This window comes from Vombatus ursinus, unplaced genomic scaffold (assembly GCF_900497805.2).
Source record: "Vombatus ursinus unplaced genomic scaffold, bare-nosed wombat genome assembly UNPS02014832.1, whole genome shotgun sequence".
Lineage (NCBI taxonomy): Eukaryota > Metazoa > Chordata > Mammalia > Diprotodontia > Vombatidae > Vombatus > Vombatus ursinus.
In genome coordinates this window covers 20,472,086-20,492,720 of record NW_020954610.1, presented here as the reverse complement: position 1 = coordinate 20,492,720, position 20,635 = coordinate 20,472,086, and the positions used below count along the sequence as shown (strand labels likewise).

At 38.1% G+C, this 20,635-nt stretch overlaps 1 pseudogene; it reads right to left on the bottom strand.

Moving 5' to 3' along the window:
• Positions 1 to 18,998: 18,998 nt before the first annotated feature.
• On the bottom strand, positions 18,999 to 19,680 carry LOC114025621 (annotated as a pseudogene).
• Between the last annotated feature and the right edge of the window lie 955 nt (positions 19,681 to 20,635).

The following is a 20,635-nucleotide window of genomic DNA, read 5'->3' as shown; positions in this document are numbered from 1 at the left end:
GGAGGGGAATCATGAAAGACTTCACATGACATTTGTGCTGAGCTGTGAAGGAATTGAGAGATTATCAGAGGTGAAGAGACAATGCATTTTAAGCCTGGAGAATAATCAATGGAAAGGCACAGAGATGGGAGATGTCATGTGTGAGGAGTGATAAGAATAGTTTGATTGGACCACAGCATGTATGAGGGAAGATTTTCTCACTCTTTCTCTCTCTTTCATATATATACACATACATACATATGCATATATACATTACATACATACACACACATAGATCGATCGATTGATAGATAGATAGATATAATCTCTGAGAAAGGTAGTTTGAAACAAGGTTACAAAGGGCATTAAATATCAAACATAGAATTTTGTACTTAGTCCTAATGGGAGGAGACAAGAGAGTTATATACATTTGAAATACTACCCAGACTCTCTTTTTTGGAAATATAAGGGTTAAAAGAAGAAACAGTTAATATGTATAACATTATGCATAAAGTCTACCAAGGGAGGCAAATTTGACCATGTAAGTGTGGCTAAGACTTAGTAGAATGATGACTATATTACGGCACAGAATTGGAGGTATATTTGATTCTGATCAAGAGCAAAAGGGAAGGGGCTGACTCATGGTCACATTGTGTATTTATTTTTATTTTTAGTTTTTCAACATTCACTTTCACAAGATTTTGAGTTCCAAATTTTCTCCCCATCTCGTCCCTCCCCCCACCCCAAGATGGCATGCATTCTGATTACCCCTTGTCCTAATCTGCCCTCCCTTCTATCTCTCCCCCCCCCCTTCTCTTATCCCCTTCCCATTCAGTTTTCCTGCAGGGCAGGATAGATTTCTATACTTCATTTCCTGTATATCTCATTTCCCAGTTGCATGTGAAAACAATTTTTTTTAACTTTTGTTTTTAAAATTTTGGATTCCAAATTTTCTCCCTTCCTCCCTCCCCACCCACACTTATTGAGAAGGAAAGCAACTCAATACAGGTTATACATGTGTAGTCATGCAAAACACTTCCATAATAGTCATGTTGTGAAAAACTACCTATATTTCCCTTCATCCTATCCCACCCTCCCCCATTTATTGTACTCTCTCTTTTGACCCTGTCCTTCCTTAGAAGTGTTTGCTTCTGATTATTCACTCCTCCAATCTGCCCTCCCCTCTATCATCCACCTGCTCTCTTGTCCCCTTCCCCCCTATTTTCCTGAAGGGTAACATAGATTTCCATACCCAACTGAGTGTGTATGTTATTCTGTACTTAAGCCAAATATGATGAGAGTAAGATTCACTCATTCCCTCTCACCTTCCCCCATTTCCCCTCCACTGTAAAAGCCTTTTCTTCTCTGTTTTATGTGAGAAAATTTACCCCATTCCACTTCTCCCTTTCTCCTTCTTTCTATATAATCCTCTCTCACCCTTTAATTTTATTCTCTAGGTATCACCCCTTCATCTTCAACTCACCCTGTGCCCTCTATCTATCTATCTATCTATCTATCTATCTATCTATCTATCTATCTATTTATCTACATACATATAATTTTTCCCTCCAACTACTCTTATATTGACAAAAGACTCATGAATTACATATATCATCTTTCCATTCAGAATGTAAACAATTCAACCTTAATAAGTCTCTTATGATTTCTCTTTCCTGTTTACCTCTTCATCTTCCACTTGAGTCTTGTATCTGAAAGTCAAATTTTCTATTCAGCTCTGGTCTTTTCATCAAGAATGCTTGAAAGTCCTCTATTTCACTGAATGTTCATTTTTCCCCTGAAGGATTATGCTCAATTTTTCTGGGTAGGTGATTCTTGGTTGTAATCCTATCTCCTTTGCCCTCTGGAATATTATATTCCAAGCCCTGTGGTCCCTTAATGTAGAAACTGCTAAATCTTGTGTTATCCTGATTGTATTTACACAATACTTGGATTGTTTCTTTCTGGCTGCTTGCAATATTTTCTCCTTGACCTAGGAACTCAGGAATTTGGCTACAATATTCTTAGGAATTTTCCTTTGGGGATCCCTTTCAGGATGTGATAGTGGATTCTTTCTATTTCTATTTTACTCTCTGGTTCTAGAATATCAGGGCAGTTTTCCTTGATAATTTCTTGAAAGATGATGTCTAGGCTCTTTTTTTTTATCACGGCTTTCAGATAGTCCAATAATTTTAAAATTATCTCTCCTGGATCTATTTTCCAGGTCAGTTGTTTTTCCAATGAGATATTTCACCTTCTCTTCTATTTTTTTATTCTTTTGAATTTGTTTTACAATATCTTGATTTCTCATAGAGTCACTAGCTTCCAATTGCTCCATCTAATTTTTAAGGAAGTATTTTCTTCAGTAAGCTTTTGGACTTCCTTTTCCATTTGGCCAATTTTGCTTTTGATGGCATTCTTCTCCTCATTAGCTTTTTGGACCTCTTTTGCCATTTGGGTTAGGCTATTTTTTAAGATATTATTTTCCTCAATTTTTTGGGGTCTCCTTTAGCGAGCTGTTGTCTTGTTTTTCATGATTTTCTTGCATCACTCTCAGTTTTTCCTCTACTTCTCTTACTTGCTTCTCAAAATCCTTTTTGAGCTCTTCCATGGCCTGGGACCAATTCATATTTTTCTTGGAGGCTTTGGATGTAGGAGCTTTGACTGTGTGTCTTCTTTTGGTTGTATGTTTTGATCTTCTTTGTTACCAAAGAAAGATTCTATGGTCTGATTCTTTTTGCACTGCTTGCTCATGATCCCAGCCAATTACTTGTGTTATAAACTCTTTGTTAAGGTAGGGGTCTGCTTCCAGTGTGAAGAATGTACTGTCCCAAGCTTCAGAGGTTTTGTGTAGCTGTTTTCAGAGATACTTCTAGGGACCTGTAAATTTTCAGATCTTCCAAGGTGGTATGATCAAGGGCGAGGTGTTTATTCCTTTCCTCTTCTGTGCTCTGGTCTATGAATGACCACAAGCGCTCTTTTCTGCCTTGGGACTGGGAGGATGAGTTCCTCTCTACTGCCACTACAAGCTCCACCAAGCCAGCATTCTCTTTGCCTTAGGACCACCACCCAGAACTGTAACCCAGATCCAAGCACTGACAAAGCAAGAGAATCCTGCACCAACAAGGAGATCCCTGTAATCTGCCTCTGATCAGCCACTCAATTTCCCCTGAAGCTAAGGGCTGGAAGCTCTGGAGGCAGCTGCTGCCCCAGGGTCACGCATGGGGATGGGGACTAGGGCTGGGACTGTGCTTCTCTCACCAAGGTCCAACAGACCTTTCCTACTGACCTTCTAAGTTGTGTTTGGCTTTCATAGTTTGAGAAGTCTGGAAACTGCCACAGCTACCCGAGATTCAGTCCTCTTAGGCCTGCTCCAGGTTCACTGAGGCCTGCGCTCCCATAACGAACTGCGTTCCTCTCCCAGCCTGGCACGATATACTTTTCTGATCAACCATCTAGGTTGTCTTGGGATGGAAATTTGTTTCACTCTGTCTTTTTGTGGGTTCTGCTGCTTTAGAATTTGTTTAGAGCCATTTTTTACAGGTATTTGGAGGGGTTTGGGGAAAAGTTCAAGCAAGTCACTGCTTTTACTCTGCCATCTTGGTTCCACCTGCCCAGCATTGTGTATTAAGAAGAAATACTCTTACAAAGAAATTCAAGAACCAGATCAAGGAAGCATAGTGATGAGCATTTGAGTGAAGATCAGTGAAGAGAAAAACACCAGCAATTTTGTTTGTAGAAACATATAGTAAAATCCTGGACAGAAAGAGCAAATAGATGAAGACAGAGACAGGTAAAAACCTGGCACAAAGGCATAATATAGTAGTGATATGGGACTTTAAGTGTCCAGACATCTGCTGGAACATTCTCTCTACTCTCTTTCCCTTTCCTTTCTTCTCTTCCTCTTCTTTCCCTTCCCCTCCTGCCTGTCTCTGTCTCTCTCAGATATATACACAGATAGCTTATAATGTGTTGAATTATCTTAATAGACATAGCTTCAAGGAATAAGAAAGGGATGATCCAACTGCACTCTGTTCCATTAGCCCACATCTGGAGCATTATGTTCTCTATGCTACAGTTTAAGAAGGACATTGATAAACTGGAAAGCATCCAGAACCAGGAAACCAGAATAGCAAAATGGTGAAAATCTTGACTCTCCACTATATGAAGACAGATTTGAGATGTTTGTTCTAGAGAAGAGAAGAGTTGGGGGAGGGGAGTAGCATGACATGTCATGTTCAAGCATCAGGAGGATTGTCATGTGTAGAAGAGATTAGATTTAGTTTATCTGACACAAGAGGGAAGAACTAGGAACAATTTATAAAGATCAAAAGCCAGAAACTTTAGCCTTAATGTCAGGAAAACTTTCTAACAATTAAAGCTGCCCAAAAGTAGAATGGACTACCTCAGAGGATGGGCTATCCCTCTTATTGAGATCTTTATCAGAGTTTAGGTGACTTGTCAGGCATATATGCTACATATTAGGTATGTGAGTGATATTAGATGGCCACCAACTCTAAAGTTCTGTGATTTATATGAATTTCAAAAGATGGATGTGCAGCAACATGGTGCAATTCTATTCTGCTTCTAATAGTTTACCAACAAGGAGGAAATGATTACTAAGGCAGAAGTAATGGGAACCTTGAGGATAAGTGACCACTCTCTCCTACAGTGTGGGATAGAGAAAGAAAGGAAAGCCAGGTATAATCTTACGAGCACCTACAGTTGAGGAGAATAGATTTCAAAGGATTCAGAGAAAAGACAGCTAAAGTTCTATGGCCTACAATTGTATAGAAAAACTGAACCCAGGGGATGGAAACCTCAAGAGAAGGAAATTCTGAAGACACAAAGAGAAACAATCTAATGATGAAAAAGTTACCCAAAGTGACTTATATGAATTCACAGTAAACTCAGATTTAAAAAAAAAAAAATATATGTGCAGGAAATGGAAATAAGACTAGGTAACAGAGAACGAATACAACAGTGTAACAAGTACTCTAAGAAAAATGTTAGCATTGCTTAATCTCTGAGTTAAAGGACTCTGGCAAAGAAAATTAAGGAAAAGAAGGACAATATTGGGTGAAAGGAGGATGAAATAATGGATAAGACTAGTGCTTAAGGTAGATGAGATAATGATACCTGACCACCAAAGAAAGCAGAGTTGCTTAATTCTTATTTGCTAGGTTTTCCTCCACTTGCTGGAAATGATGGGACAAAATAGCTAATAGGGCAATGATCCACAAGATAAGCATAGTGACAGAGAACACTGATGCTCAAATGAATTCTCCTGCCCCAGATGAGTCTTTGGTATTGAAAGAGCTGGAATATATGACCAGTGAAATATGAAAGATGTAGAGAATGGAAGAGGTGCCATAAGATTAGAGCAGGGCAAGCATCTCAACTTGTTAGAAGGGGAAGAGAATAGGAAGTACAAACTTTTGGCAAGTGAGTTAGCCTGGCAAAATTCTAAGATGTATTATTAAAGAAATGGTTAGTGAATATCTAGCAGTGACCACCAAAAACCAAAATGACTTCACCAAGAGCAGGTCATGCTATTGTTGACCTTTAGTGGTGTCCAACTCTTTGTGACCCCATTTGGGGTTTTCTTAGCAAAGATATTGGGGTTTGCCATTTCCTTCTGCAGCTCATTTTACAGATGAAGAAACAAGGTTAAGTGACTTGCCCAAAGTCACATAGCTAGTAAGTGTCTACGGTTGGATTTAATCTCAGGTCTTCCTGTCTCCATTATATCCACTGTGTTACCTAGCTGCCCTGTAGGTCATGCTAAATAAACCCTATTTTCTTTTCTGATAGGATTACTAAATTGGTAGATCAAGGGCACATTGTACATACAAATTTACCTCAACTTTAGTGACACATTTGACAAAATATTTCACACTATTCTTGTGGGGGGAAGTTGAAATATTTAGATTGAAAAACTTTAATATTAGATGGGGATGGAATTGATTGAATGGCTTGACTTAAAGTATAGTGATTAAGAGTTTGATATCACCTTGGAATGACCTCTCCTTTGGAGTGCTGTGCTTACCACATTCTATATAACATCTTAATAAACTCCCTGAATAAAGATATAGGTGACATTTTTATGAAATATGCAGATGAAAAAATTATCGACATTACTTAACACATTAGATTACAGCTAGGATCCAGGCTAGAATGTTGGGAATACTGGGCTGAATCAAATATGATCTAATTGAATAGAAGTAAATGTAAAGGTTTGTATTTGTGTTAAAAAATCAACTTCATAAATATATGATGGGGAAATATGTTAGGTAATAGGTTGTGTGAAAAACATCTGGGTTTGTGAACTTGAAGCTTGATCTGAATCAACAAACAGTCAAGTGGCAGCCAAAAATGCCCATGGAAACTTGGGCTATATTACAGCCTCCAGGAGCCGGGTGATACTCCCACTATACTCTACCCGTGCAGACTGCATCTGGAATATTTTGGTTAGTTCAGTTTAGGACCATATTTTAGGAAGGGCATTGATAATTTGGGGAGTATCTGAAAGAGGGCAGCTAGAAATGATGAAGAATCTCTAGTCTATGCTACCTGAGGATTGGTTGAAGGCTTCATGGAGAAGATTGGATTTTAGTTGGCACTTAAAGGAAGCCAAGAAAGTCTGGAGGCAGAGAAGAGGAAAACAGAGCATTCCAGGAATTAGGGACAACTAAAGAAAGTGCCTGGAGATGAAAGATGGAGTATGTTGTTCATGGAACAGTAAGGAGGTCAGTGTCCATGGACTGAAGTATGCAGTAGGAGGCCAGTTCAGAACTGGCTTGATTTGGATTTGGGGAACCAGGGCTATATTCCTTTGAAGAGTAGGTGTTCCCAGGAGGTGCCAATCAACTTTGATTGGTCAAAACTCTCTGGGAGGTGAGCTATATTAAAATGAGGTCTTGAGTACATGACTTAAGTCACTTAATGTTGGTCAACAGGGGCTGATATCACCCACCATCTGGACACAGGAAATACCACCCCCAGTCTTGGGAATCTGTGTCCACCCAAACCTGAGCAGATTAAATCAATTCAGGACTGGGTTGGAGTTTGACCAGGATAAGCTTATTATTAGCAATGTCCTTGTGAAGAACTTTCCAGAAGCAGAAGGGGGGCTGGGAGCTCTGAGTCTCCAAAACACAGATTACCAAGAGAAATCATTTTTCACAGGAGTAATGGAGTGGCTAAAGACATACTGTAAAGGAAAGGACCTTAGAGACAATTTATTCTAACCCTTTAATTTTGAAGTTGAGGAAGAGTAACTAGAAAAACTTGAGACTCTGATACCAGATCTGCTTGGGAGATAGGAAGCTTTTTCAAGATACTCCAACTTCCCCAGGTCATGCCTCTCACTTTGGACAGGGTCTGGTGTGAAGAATGAATTAACAAAGAATAAAAACAAGTATTAAGTGTTTATAATGTGCAAGCACTAAGAATACAAATAGAAAAGTGAAACAGTGCCTGCCCTCAGCAAGTTCCCATTCTAATAAGGGAAGACATATATTCTCTGACTTCAGATAATTTACATAATGTGAAGGAATGAATAAAGCAACCACTGACTTTTCCACTGACCTTTTCCCTGACATCCTGAGCAGTTCTTTAACATTGTATGATGAGGATGGCAATAGCAGAATGAAAATTATCTGCATAACTTTTGCTTATTTTTCAGAAGGCATAACAGGGATTGTTTCCTTCCTTCTTTTTCTCTCTTTCTTTCTTCTTTCTTCTTTCTCTTCCTTCCTTCCTTATACTAATGTCCTTCACAAATGTTTATTGAACTGAACTGTCAAAAAGTGTCTTGAGTCTTCTTAAAGGTTCATAATTGAATCACCTTTCAAATTGATCAGAGTGGCACTTAGGGGTAATTTATATTAACTTTCCAACATTGTTGGTAGACTTTAGGTTGACTTTAAGCACTAGTGTAATGCAGAATCACTGCATTGACATTTGTCTCGGAATTCAATTTGCTGCTATTCTTTGGGAGAGGAGACCCCTCCCAAGTTCCCAAGGTTCTATTAAAGCAACTGAAGACCTTTTGGGCTATACTTTAACTGACGGGTAATTATTACTGTTTCTCTTCTATCCATGATTTTTGAAATATCAGTTTGAAATATCCAATACTGTTTGAGAGCTGGATAAATTCAATACATAAAGAGAATATTATAAGCTTCTGGGTATCATTCCCCACTGTTGGGATCAGGTGTAAGATTATTTTTATTTCTCCTATATGATGTTGCTCTGATCATTTTTTTAAGGCACTGATCCCCAACTTGCAAAAATAGTGACTTTCATCATATAGAACATTTCAAAATTGTACCCCTAAATTTAGACATTTGGAGGCCAAACTATTTTGTGCCTAGCCACATGGCAGCTGGGGAAAAATGCTTTGAAGGGAAAAAATATTTTTGTCTATGGATCTATCTGCACACTGAAAACATTGAAGTCAATGGTCCCAGGTCCCTGGACTCTGGGTAAGTTACGTACCCTGAAAGCACAGCCTAAGATATTAAGCCTAATTACTTTAATATACACAGTCATCAATTCCCTGATGGATTTATCATGCTTGTCAATCTGTTGGTTACATCTGGTGTTTCAGTCTTAGCAGAAGGGGGTAGAATCTAAGATTGTTTTGGTTCACATTAAGTTAAATTATATTTGAATTTAGAGGCAGACTAGCACAATGGATAGAGTCAGTTTCAGAACTAGGAAGCCCTGGGTTCAAACCTCATCTCTGATACATACTATCTGCATGAATCTAGGCAAATCACTCTACTTCTAAGGGTTCTTCGCAATTCTCTAAGGCTATAAATAGCAAAGAAAGCAACAAACTGAAAGGGTAGAGGGAATTTTTTCATCTAGGTTCTAAGTGGGAGATACCGCCCCCGGAGCTAAGTGCTGTAACAATCCATATGGGTGGTAGTTGCCACTGGTGCAATTTGGGGGCATTGAACAAAAATAAAGGGTAGTGGAAGCATAAGGAAAGAACAGAAGATAAAAAAAATTTTGAAAAACCATTCATACATGTTTCATCTGCTGTGTAACACAGCTAAAGTCATAGTGAGTACATTATTTTCTAAATAAACACACAAAATGCAAGTTATAACAGATCAGTGGTCAAGTCCATCACAAGGTCTTAACAAGCAAGCATTGACGGGCAAGCCTGTCCTACATTGTCATGAAGTCCAGCATTCATCGGCAGGAATATGTGCATATAATGACTTGTTTACAATATCCAGTTACATGACACAACATTCCATCATCAAAATTTAAATGAAGGGGAAAGGCACACAAATTTATAATAAATTATTAAATTTAAGATATATAATTTTTTTAAAAAATTGTTTTGAAATGACACAAATTTAAAAAAAAAGTTAAAGGGTTAAAGAAAGTAGATTTCCAGGAGGGCGCTGAGTAATTTTTTTAGTAAAGGGGCTATAGGCCAAACAAGTTTGGGAACCTCTAAACTAGAAGTCCCTTGCACCAAGGAAATCACAGGTCCAGCTCAGTTTCTTATCTCACATCATTAAAATGTTTTTCCCCACTATTTCCTTTCATCCCTCTTTCACATAAAGAGGGACTCCTTCTCCTTATCAAGGCAAACTCTTCTACATGCACCCTTGATTCTCTTCCATTATTTCCTCTCCAGCAGAATGTACCCTCTATCATTCCTCCCCTCTCTCACTCATTTTCTCTCCCTATCTATTAGCTGTTTCCTTGCTGCCTAAAACATGGCCGTGTTTCCCCTACTCTTAAAAGAAACAAACTTCATTTGCTGTGACCATCCCTACTATCATCCCATATGTCTTGAGCCTTCCTGAAGGTTCATTATTGAATCACCTTTTAAACTGATCAGAGTGGCATTTAGGTAACTTTCTAACATTGATGGTAGACTTCAGGTTGACTTTCAGCACTATCTTAAGTGTGAAATTACTAGAATGACATTTGTCATACCCACTGATACCCAAAGCTTTGTCCTGGATCCTCTTCTCTTATCTCTCTATATTAATCCATTTGACAACCTCAGTCCACCTCTAACTTCTCTCCTGAGCTCCAGTCTGGCATCACCAGTTGCCTCTTGAACATCTAAATGCCCCATAGACATCTCAAACTCAACATATTTTAATTATCATGTTTTTGTATGGTCAGTCTTTGGGTAAATTAGCATCTAATGCTGAGACAAATACTAAGTATAGTTATAATACACTTTTGGTAGTAAAGATATAGATGAGGCAATTGCCTCTGTGACTGCCTTCTCAGTGGACCAGGGCACTGGCAGAGAACAGAAGATACCCACAAAGGGCAAAGCTCCAGATTGCCCACTGGATGAATTAGTACTTTCTCTCACATACCAAAGACGTACTTACCCCTAGTCACATTCCTTCTCACTGCTAACATGATTTAATATAAAGGCAACAGAGTTTCATCAAAGCTTATTAAATTCATTAGAAATTACCTTGCTATCTCCTTAAATACACTAGCTAAAAGTTGCTCTTCTACTTTGGAATGGTGCTTAGAACTTAGTAAAAGCCTAATTAATGTTTATTGAATTGAATTGAATTGAATTGAATAGCACAATAATCATGAAATAGCTTTAGCTCCTCCTTTCTGTTCAGTACTTCTGCTATTTCCTTAATTACTATGATAACAGTATCCATCCTAAAGTTTTCCACATGACCCTCATCCTAGGCAAGATGGTTTAGCCTCTCTAGGCACATCAATCAATCAATCAATAAACAGTTATTAAATACCTGCTATGTCCCAGACACTGTGCTAAGCACTGGATCCTCTGAGAACTTTTAAGCCTCCCACACCTTCTTCCACTCACTGAAAAGGCAAGCAATATGATATCAATTATACATGTGAAATCATGCAAAACATATTTCCATATTAATCATATTCCAAAAAATTAAGTGAGAAAATTGTACTTTAATTTGCCCTCAGAGTTCATAAGTTCTCTCTCTGAAGATGGATAGCATTTTTTTTTCATCCTGAGTCTTTTTAAGTTGTCTTGGATTATTGTATTAATCAGAGGAGCCAAGTCTTTCACAGTTGTCATCATTACATCATTGCTGTTACTATGCACAATGATCTGGTTCTTCTCACTTCATTTTCAGTTCATATAGGTCTTAGAAACCATCCCCATCATTATTTCTTATAGCACAAGAGTACTCCATCATAATTCTATGTCCCAACTTGTTCAGCCATTCCCCTACTGATGAAAATCTTCTAGATTTTCAATTCTTTGACACAACTAAAAGATATTAATATTTTTGTACATACAGGTTCTTTTCTTTAGAGCTCTTTGGGATACAGACTTAGTAGTAGTATTGCTCATCAAAGGATAGGCACAGTTTAAAGCTCTTTGGGCATAGTTCCAAATTGTTCCCCAGAATGTCTGCACCAGTTCACAACTCCATCAACAACTCATTGTGTACCTATTTTCCCTCAACACTTCTAGCATTTGTCATTTCTGATAGGTGTGAGTTGGTTTAATTTGCATTTCTCTAATTAATGGTGATTTAGAGCATTTTTATATGGCTATAGATAGCTTTGATTTCTTTTTAGTAAAACTACCTGTTTGTATTCTTTCACTATTTATCTATTAGAGAATGGCCTTTATTTTTATAAATTTGACTTGGTTCTTTATATATTTGAGAGAAACATGCTGTAAAAAATTTTGATGTTACTTCATTAACCTGGTTCCTTTTAACAAAATGTAGTTTCCCTAATTATGTCTTTTATTTGAGTCTACTTTTGCTTTTTCTTTGTTTGCAGTCATGGTTGCTATACCCTGCCTTTTTTTTTTTTACTTTGACTGAAATATATTGGATTCTGCTCCAGCCCTTTATTTTAACTCTGTGTGTGTCTTTATGTTTCAAGTGTGTCTCTTGTAAACAGCATATGGTTGGATTCTGCTTTCTAATTCATTTATCTATATGCTTCTATTTTATGGGTGAGCTCATACTATTCACATTCACAGTTATGATCAATGTGTATTTCCCTCCATCCTATCCCCCCATTTATCCTTCTCTCTTTTTATCCAGTCTCTTTTCAAAAGTCTATTTTGCTTCTAACCACTGCCTGCCTTAATCTGCCCTGCTTTTTATCAACCTCTCCTTTCTTTTATCCCTTTCCCCTTACATTATTATATACAACCATGTGTATGTGTGTGTTTGTGTGTGTGTGTGTGTGTGTGTGTTCTTCCCTCTTTGAACCACTTCTGATGAGAGTGAGGTTCAAGCATTGCCTATCATCACCCATTTTCCCATCAACTGGAAATGATCTTCCTTGTCTGCCTCTTTTATGTGAGAAAATTTCCTCCATTCTACGTCTCTCTTCCCTTCTCCCAGTACATCTTTCTTTCTCGCCCCTTCATTTTTTTTCTTTTTTTAGATCATTGCAACATAATCTACTCACACCCATGTCCTCTGTCTATGTGAAATTCTTTTAAGAGCCCTAATGATGAGAAAGTTCTTAAGAGTAACATGAATCATCTTCCCCGAAGAGAATGTAAACAGTTTAACCTTATTGAGTCCCTTATGATTTCTATTTTATAATTATGCTTCTTTTGAAGTTTTGCTCTTTGAGTTTGAGTGTCAAAAATTTCTATTCATTTCTGGTCCTTTCATCAGGAATGCTTAAAAGTACTTTATTTAATTATATATCCATTTTCCCTCCCTGAAGGATTATACTTAGTTTTACTGTGTAGGTTATTCTTGGTTATAATCTTAGCTCCTTTGCTCTCCAGAATATCATAGTCTAAGCCCTCCATTCCTTTAATGTGGAAGCTGCTAAATCCTGTGTGATTTTGACTGTGTCTCCATGCTATTTGAATTGTTTCTTTTTGGTTGTTTGCAATATTTTCTCCTTTACCTGGGAGATATAAAATTTTCCTATAATATTCCTGGAAGCTTTCATTTTGAGATCTCTTTTAGCAAGTTGTCAGTGGATTCTTTTAATTTCTATTTTGCACTCTGGATCTAAGATATTGGGGCAGATATCCTTGAAATATGATATCCAGGATCCTTTTTAATCATGATTTTAGATAGTTCAATAATTCTTAAATTATTTTTCCTCAATCTATTTTCCAGGTCAGTTGTTTTTCTCATAAGATATTTTCACATTTTCTTCTATTTTTTTCTTTATTTTAACTTTATTTTATTTTTTCTTGCTATCTCATGAAGTCAATAGCTTCCACTTGTCCAATTTTAATTTTTTTAAAAAATTTTTCTTTTTTATTAAGCAATTTATTTATTAATTTTTAGTTTTTAACATTCACTTCCATAAGATTTGAGTTTCAAATTTTCTCCCCTTCCCTCTCCTCCCTCCTCCCCAAGATGGCATGCAATCTGTTATAGACTCTACTTATACGCTCATATTAAGCATACTTTCACATTAGTCATGATGTAAAGAAGAATTAGAACCAATGGGAGGAACCATGAGAAAGAAGAATCAAAACAAAACAAAAGGAGAGCAAATAGTATACTTCCATCTGCATTCAAGAAATTACTTTCTTCAGTGAGCTTTTGTATCTCTTTTTTCATTTGGCCTATTCTATTTTTTAAGGAGTTCTTTTCTTCAGTGAATTGTGCTTCTTTTGCCAATTCTGTTTTTCAAGGTGTTATTTTCTTCAATATATTTTTTTATCTTTTTTTAAATTTTAGACTTAAATGCATAATGTGAAAAAAGAAACATTATAACTTAAATATTAAAACTTAAATATAAATTAAGAAAAAAACATGTATGTGAACAGCAGAATGTAAAAGAGGATTCAAAATATATAGCAATAAATTTCCTTTCAAGAAAGACTATATAATAAGTATTATGCATTGTATTGAAAGCTATCCTTTCTTCAATATTTTTGACCCTCTTTCACCAAGCTATTAATACTCTTCATAATTTTATTACATTGCTCTCATTTCTTTTCCCAAATTTCCCTCTACTACTCTTATTTCTTTCTTCAACTTTTTCAAGAAGTCTTTTGGGCTTGTACTCAATTAGCATTTTTCTTTGAGACCTTGCTTGTATCTATTTTTATGTTGTTGTTTTATTCTGAATTTATGGTCTTTCCTGCCACTGTGGTAGCTTTTTATAGTCAAGTTATTTTTTGTTGTTTGAACTTTATGTTAAAGTTGAGCTCTGCCTACCTCAAGGTGAGGAGGCACTACTTCAGACTTTTTTTTGTGCTCTTGTTTTCAGAGCTAGTTCTGGTATTCTACAAATTTGTGGTACTTCTGAGGTGGCGTGATCTGGGGAGAGGTGTGATTACTGCTCTCCAGGTCTGTGTTCTAGTCTTTACCTAGGAATGGTCCCTGCTCCCCTGCAGTCACAAGCACTAGGACTGTGACCAGGCTCCCTGTTCCCTGCCACTGCAAAAACTACCACTCTTCTCTGCCTTGAAATTGTGACCAGGGCCCCTATTCCCTTGGGACCAACCACAAGTGCTCCTCTCCACCTTGGAACTGTGACCCAGAGCTGCATATGTAAACTAGAGTTGCCAATAAGTACCAGTTATACTCAGTGGCAGCAGTGCATCCCCCTGTAATCTCTTTCTGACCAGTTGTCTGAACCCCTTACCTTCTATGGACCAAGAACTCCCAAAGCAGCAGCTGTTGTTGCTACTGGATATGTGTACTCTGGACAGGCTGCCACCCCATTGTCCCAGACCTCTCCTGTTGACCTCATAAGTTTTCTTAGGCTGGAAAAACTGTCTTACCCTGGCCTTTTGTTGGCTCTGCCACTCCAAAATTTGATTGGAGGAATTATTTTAAAGTTGTTTGGAGAATATTGAAAGTTCATTTGTGTTACTGCCATTAATGTGCCATATTGACTCCAAGTGAGTATATTTTTTTAAGGATAGAGGAGACATAGGTATATTTGTAGGTATGAGGGAAGCAGCCAGTAATAGAAAGGGAATTATTGAAGATAAGTGAGAGTGGGAATGATAAAGTGGGCAATCTTCATCAGAAAATGGCATATTATTTCCTGAGGAATGACATAAAGGTTGCAGGTAGATGAGTCAGCCTTGGCTAAGAAGAAAGGCTATTTCTTCATTTGATACAAAGGTGAAAGAGGAGATAGTAGTGGAAAATAACTTAACCATATGGGATGAGGAAAGAAGAGGAAGTTTTCAGCAAATGGCCTCAAATATTTTTTTCACTGAAATATGAAGGTGCTCAGTGAGGGGTGGAGAGGGAACCCATGGGAGGTTTGAGGAAAAATTAAAGATTTAGAAAAGCCACTGTGGGTGATTAGGAAGGTATATTGCCTTGCCACAGTGAAGGCCCAATTGAGATTATATAACATAAATTTGTAAAATTGGACCTAATCAGTAAGGATTCATAATTTTCTTCAGCTTGGCTCAGCAGCACATGAATAGAAGTCAAGGACAATATGATTAATGCAAGGCCAAGGCTTCTCATGGCAAGATCTTTGATAGAATAAGAGGGCAAGGGATTCTAAAGGAGAGAACAGTGTCAAGTTTAACTGTTTAAACTTTCAAACAATCAAGATAGGCAAGGGAAGAGAGTGTAGTTCAAGGCTGCTGGCCTAGGAAATAACTGAGGGAATGAGAAATTAGGTGTCAAAGTAAGGATGAAAAATAGGGTTAGGGGATGCAAGGCAGAAGGAGAAGTATAATGACAATAAAAATGATCATATAAAGGAATTTTAGTTTTCATAAACATCCATGTGGAATATTTGTGGAAGATGGCAAGATAAAGGATACAATCATCTCCATGGTGACTTCAATACAATCATGGAAAGTTAGTTGAAAAAATGGGAAGTTAGAGTGTTTGAGGTGAATATCAATGTATATGTTGAAGTCCTCTATTATGAAGGCAGGATTCATGGAGGAGAGTGTATAAGCTACATTGTTGAGAAAGAGAGGAGAGTGTCCTGGAAGTTAGCCACCAAAATATTGATTGGGTGATAAATTGTTGTTGTTTGTCCTTCGTTTTTGAAGAGGATCAATGACATCACAGGGTGATGTGTGAATTGCACATGCAGAATTGCATGAAGTCGTCAGCCTCACTCACTCTTCCAGAGTCATCAAAGCCCACTGGTAAGACAAAAGTCAAGATGACTAGATGGTGTCCAAGGGTATGAAAACAATTCAGTGATCAGTGAAAGAGAGACAGAGAGTCAACAATGAAAAACAGAGATTCAGAATCACTGGGATGAGGAGAATATGATGTGGTAGTGGTAAATGATATGTTAATCATTGAGGAATGAGTTTGAATAGACTACCATTGTTCATAAGGGTTCAACTTCAGGGTGGAGTTGTCCTGGCACAGGGGTGAGGAGAGTTAGGAACAAGGCAACTGCTATAGAATTGTAGGCGGTCAGAGAGGGTTCTGGAAGCATGAGAGAATGGCTGAATGGGGAAGCTAGGAAAGTCCCCTTCTTCTAGGACAGTGCAATAAAGAAAGGGATACAGAGTTATAGAAAGATCTCTATAATCTAAACCAGTGGTGGGGAACCGGAGGCCTCAAGGCCACATATGGCCCTCTAGGTCCTCAAGTGCAACCATTTGACTGAATCCAAACTTCACAGAACAAATTTGTTCTCTTTTGGTCAAAGGGCCACACTTGAGGACCTAGAGGGCCACATATGGCCTCGAGGCTGCATTCTAACCAGAGAGAAAAGCCACAGAATTATAGAAACTTAGAATTTGAAGATATCTCAGAGATCATTTAGTTTAACCCATAAAAGTATAGGGATTCACTTTAAAACAAATTATTGTCTGATCTCCACTTGAATGACTCCAATAATAGGGAACTCAGCATATCCCAAGGCATACTAGTCTACACTTGGACAATTTTAATTTTTAGACAGTTCTTTCATGCATTAAGCTGAAATGTGCTTTTCTACACCATCCACTCATTGCTCCTACTCTTACTCTGTAGGGGATAAGCAGAATAGGTATCATCCCTCTTCTATATCCCAGTCCTTTGAACCCCATCATGCTCTTCACTGCTCTATTCTCAACATCACCATGATGATCTTACGGATTGTTTTTTTTTTTAAATACACTTATCTTCCTACCTCAACATAAGTACTTACCTTACAAAGTTGTTATGCAGATCAAATGAGATATTTGTAAAGCACTTGTCACAGTACCTAATACATAATAGGTGCTTAAAGCTGATTCCATCTATCCATTCCTCTATTCATCCATCCTGGTCATCCTCCTTTGAATATACTCAAGTTTTTCAATGTCCTTCCTAAAATTTGTCACTCAGAGCTGAACATAATACTTAGATGCAGTCTGACTAGGGTGGAATACAATGAGACTTTCATATTTTGGATGGGTTATGTCTCTTAATGAAGCCTAAATTTGTGCCAGGCTTTGTTTGCTTTTTTCTACATCACATTTTTGAGCTTTTATTGCCAATAAATTCCTCAGAAATTTTTCACATAAACTGTTTCAATTTAGACCTCCTTCTCCTTGTACTTTGTTTAGTTTTTTGAAGTTAAGTTTAGTACATTACCTTTATCACTATTAAATTTCATCTTATTTGATTCTGTTTATCATTCTATCCTCCCAAGATCTTTCTGGATCCTGACCCTATCACCCAATGTGTTAACTTTCTCTCCCAACTTTATTGCAACTGTGACTGAAAACCAGACCATGTAGACCATCATAGATGTCATAGATGAAAAAGTCAAATAACATAGGGCTAAGGAAAGATCCTTGGAGCAATCCATTAGAAAATTCCCTCCATTTTGTTATTTGTCTGCTATTCACTGCTTTGGGGATCTTGTTATTCAACTGGTTTTATATTCAACCAACTCTATCATCTACTTACATATTTCCATCTTTTCAACAAAAATATTATGAAAGACTTTAGTGTTTTACTGTAATCTAGGTACAATATATCTGCAATATATTCCTTATCTACCAATCTAATCAGTAGAAAAAAGATGGGCTGGTCACATATTGAGAGTAAGGGATGAATAAACCTTATATTCCATTAGGAGTATATCTCAACATCATAGTCATAAGGAGAGTTAGTCCCTTTAATTTTTTTTGTTTTCTTTTTGTTCCATGTTCTCTCACCCCCCAAATTTACAAATTAACAAAAACTGTTGATAAAATCAGTTTGTGGTATAAAAGAGGCATAAATTACATAAAAAACCCAAAACATTCTAGACTGGTAGGGTGAGTTTTAGAGTTATGGAACAATTAAACATGCCAATGGAGGTGGATAACTGCACCCCTCTGGCTCTTCCTTATCAATTGCTCAATTAGTGCTGGCCAAATTTAAGGCATCATGTAATCAGGAGATGGCGATTAAAATTGCCAGCCCCATCAAGGGGACAATTAGCAGGGTGACAATTAGCAGAGGGACAAGGATGAAATTGGGGATGAAAGCTAAAGTATAAATGGAAATATGGCCAATTGAGGTAAGAGGGGTATGGGGCCATGGGAGAAAGTATATGAATCTGTGCAAGGCCATGGGGAAGGGGCACAAAGAGGAAGGACAGAGGAACTGATATCCTACTTCAGTTTTTCAGGGGCTCATGCAGGAAGTTAAAGCCAAAATGACCAACAGGGAATTCACCAACTTGTTCCCATGAGCCACTGTGTCTCAGCTGAGTGAATTACTTTTGTTTCCTCCAAGTATAGTTATAAATAATTCCAATTCATCTTGCAGGTATCTGGTCACACCCCAAGAAGACTCATAAGCTGCCTGAATGAGGAAATGGAGACCCTTCCCTGGACAAGAATTAAACATGGGGAAACTCTAAGAAGAACAGACCTTGAGCCCAGGTCATCCAGGAGCCATAGTGAATGGACGTACCCAATCTCAATAGGATTTTACCAGAGGTATGCCAGCCTGAAGTATATTCCAACCACTTGCTTAGATGAGATAATGACATCTTCCTCTCCTACTGCCACTGTTCCATAAGATATCAAAGATGAAATTAGAGTGAAGGGATTCAAAAGATGTTTCATGCCAATAGTGGCCACCAGAAAAATGCTCCACTTCCTGCTACTCTCAGTTATCCCACTCATCATACTCTGCCCCATCCCCTTGGCTTCCCATCTCTGATGCTGCTCCTTCTGAGGATTTCTGCATCATGATATTGTCAGTCCAGGATGCACCTGTCATCCTGTCATTACCAGCGAAATTATACTTGGTCACTTCCAGCCTCAAGTTTTGCTAAAAAGCCTATGAAAGGACTATTACCTTGAGTTTTCAGATGAATTTCTGCACCTAGCTCTCCCTCAATCTTCTCTATCTCAGTCTCTGGCATCCAAAATGCCAGTGTCTGGTCTAGAGTGTGGCTTCCTGTCATGATCAGCAGCTATGGCTTTTCCACGAGCCCCTTCAACTACATGGGTGAGAGTTTATCCATGTCACCTTTGGCTTCCACCTTATATGAGGACATGAAGAAGTCCATGTTCACCTTCCTGGTGTTGGTGAAGTTTGGTTCTATCTCTTTTCCCTTGGAGTCGAATTTGGGGCAAAGGATGTGACTGAGTCTGATGTACAATACAAAGTAATGCTCCTTTTTGCCACTGGCATCTGAGGTGTTATGACAAGAGATGTCAATCAGTTCTCCCTCCAGAAGGATACCATTTCCTCACTGGTATACAGCTGGGTCCCAAGAGCCAGGCAGCCAAGTGCTGTGTGCTGCCTTATTCCAGAGGGTGCTGTTGTGATAGATGCAGCTCATTGGGATAGAGGATGGGATCAGTCCCTTTAATTTTACTGATAAGCAAACTAACTCAATATGGTTTTGTGAATTGCCCACTGTTACACAGGAAGTAGGTGACAAAGCTGGGTTTGCCCTCAGGTTTTATGATTCCAAAGTCAACAATTTTAACATTTCAGCAATTACCATCCACACAATGTCAAGAGTTGTAGAGCAAGGGCACCAGAAAGTTGGATAGAATTTCTGTGGGGAATTTATAGAAGGGCCTGGATAAGAGTCAAATAGAATGGGAAGGGAAGGGAAAATTTTGCATAGTGCCTACTACAAGCCAAGCACTGTGCTAAGTGTTTTTGTTTTTTTTTTTTTTCACAAATACTATCTCATATTCTCAATGGTGGAGTGAGAATTTAGCAACTTTTGGCACAAACTTCCTCAAAACTTCTTACACAATGACCTAAAAAACATGCTAAAATGAATTATGAGTGAAAAAGCCAAGAAAAAAGTCACAGTGAGTCATTTTTTTCTAGACCAGGACAGCTTAGTAAGCTAGACAGATTAATCTGTGGACATAGAATTGGAGCTGGCCAGGAGCGCGGCATGACAGCAGCAACAGTAGCAGGAAACAACCCAGCACCCAGGGACAGTAAAGAGACTGAAAACTTGGGCAGACAGAAATGCTGGGGAACCTCTATACTGGTGCTAGGTGCAGAATCACCTGACAATTAGAAGCTCCTAGTAAGGGTTCCAGTGCAGAAAGGGGCAGTCCTGGTCTACCAGCAATGTCACCCATTAACCAGTTTCAGTCACTTTTCCAGGGATGAGAAGAAAGGTTATGGTAATAAACAGGGACTTGACCTGTGTAAGGACCAGAACTCAGACCTGGAAGGCAGTGAATAAATCTTTCTCCTGATCACACCACTTCAGAAGTACCAAAAACTTACAGACCCTCGCCAGACCAGTCATCCCCTGACCCTCA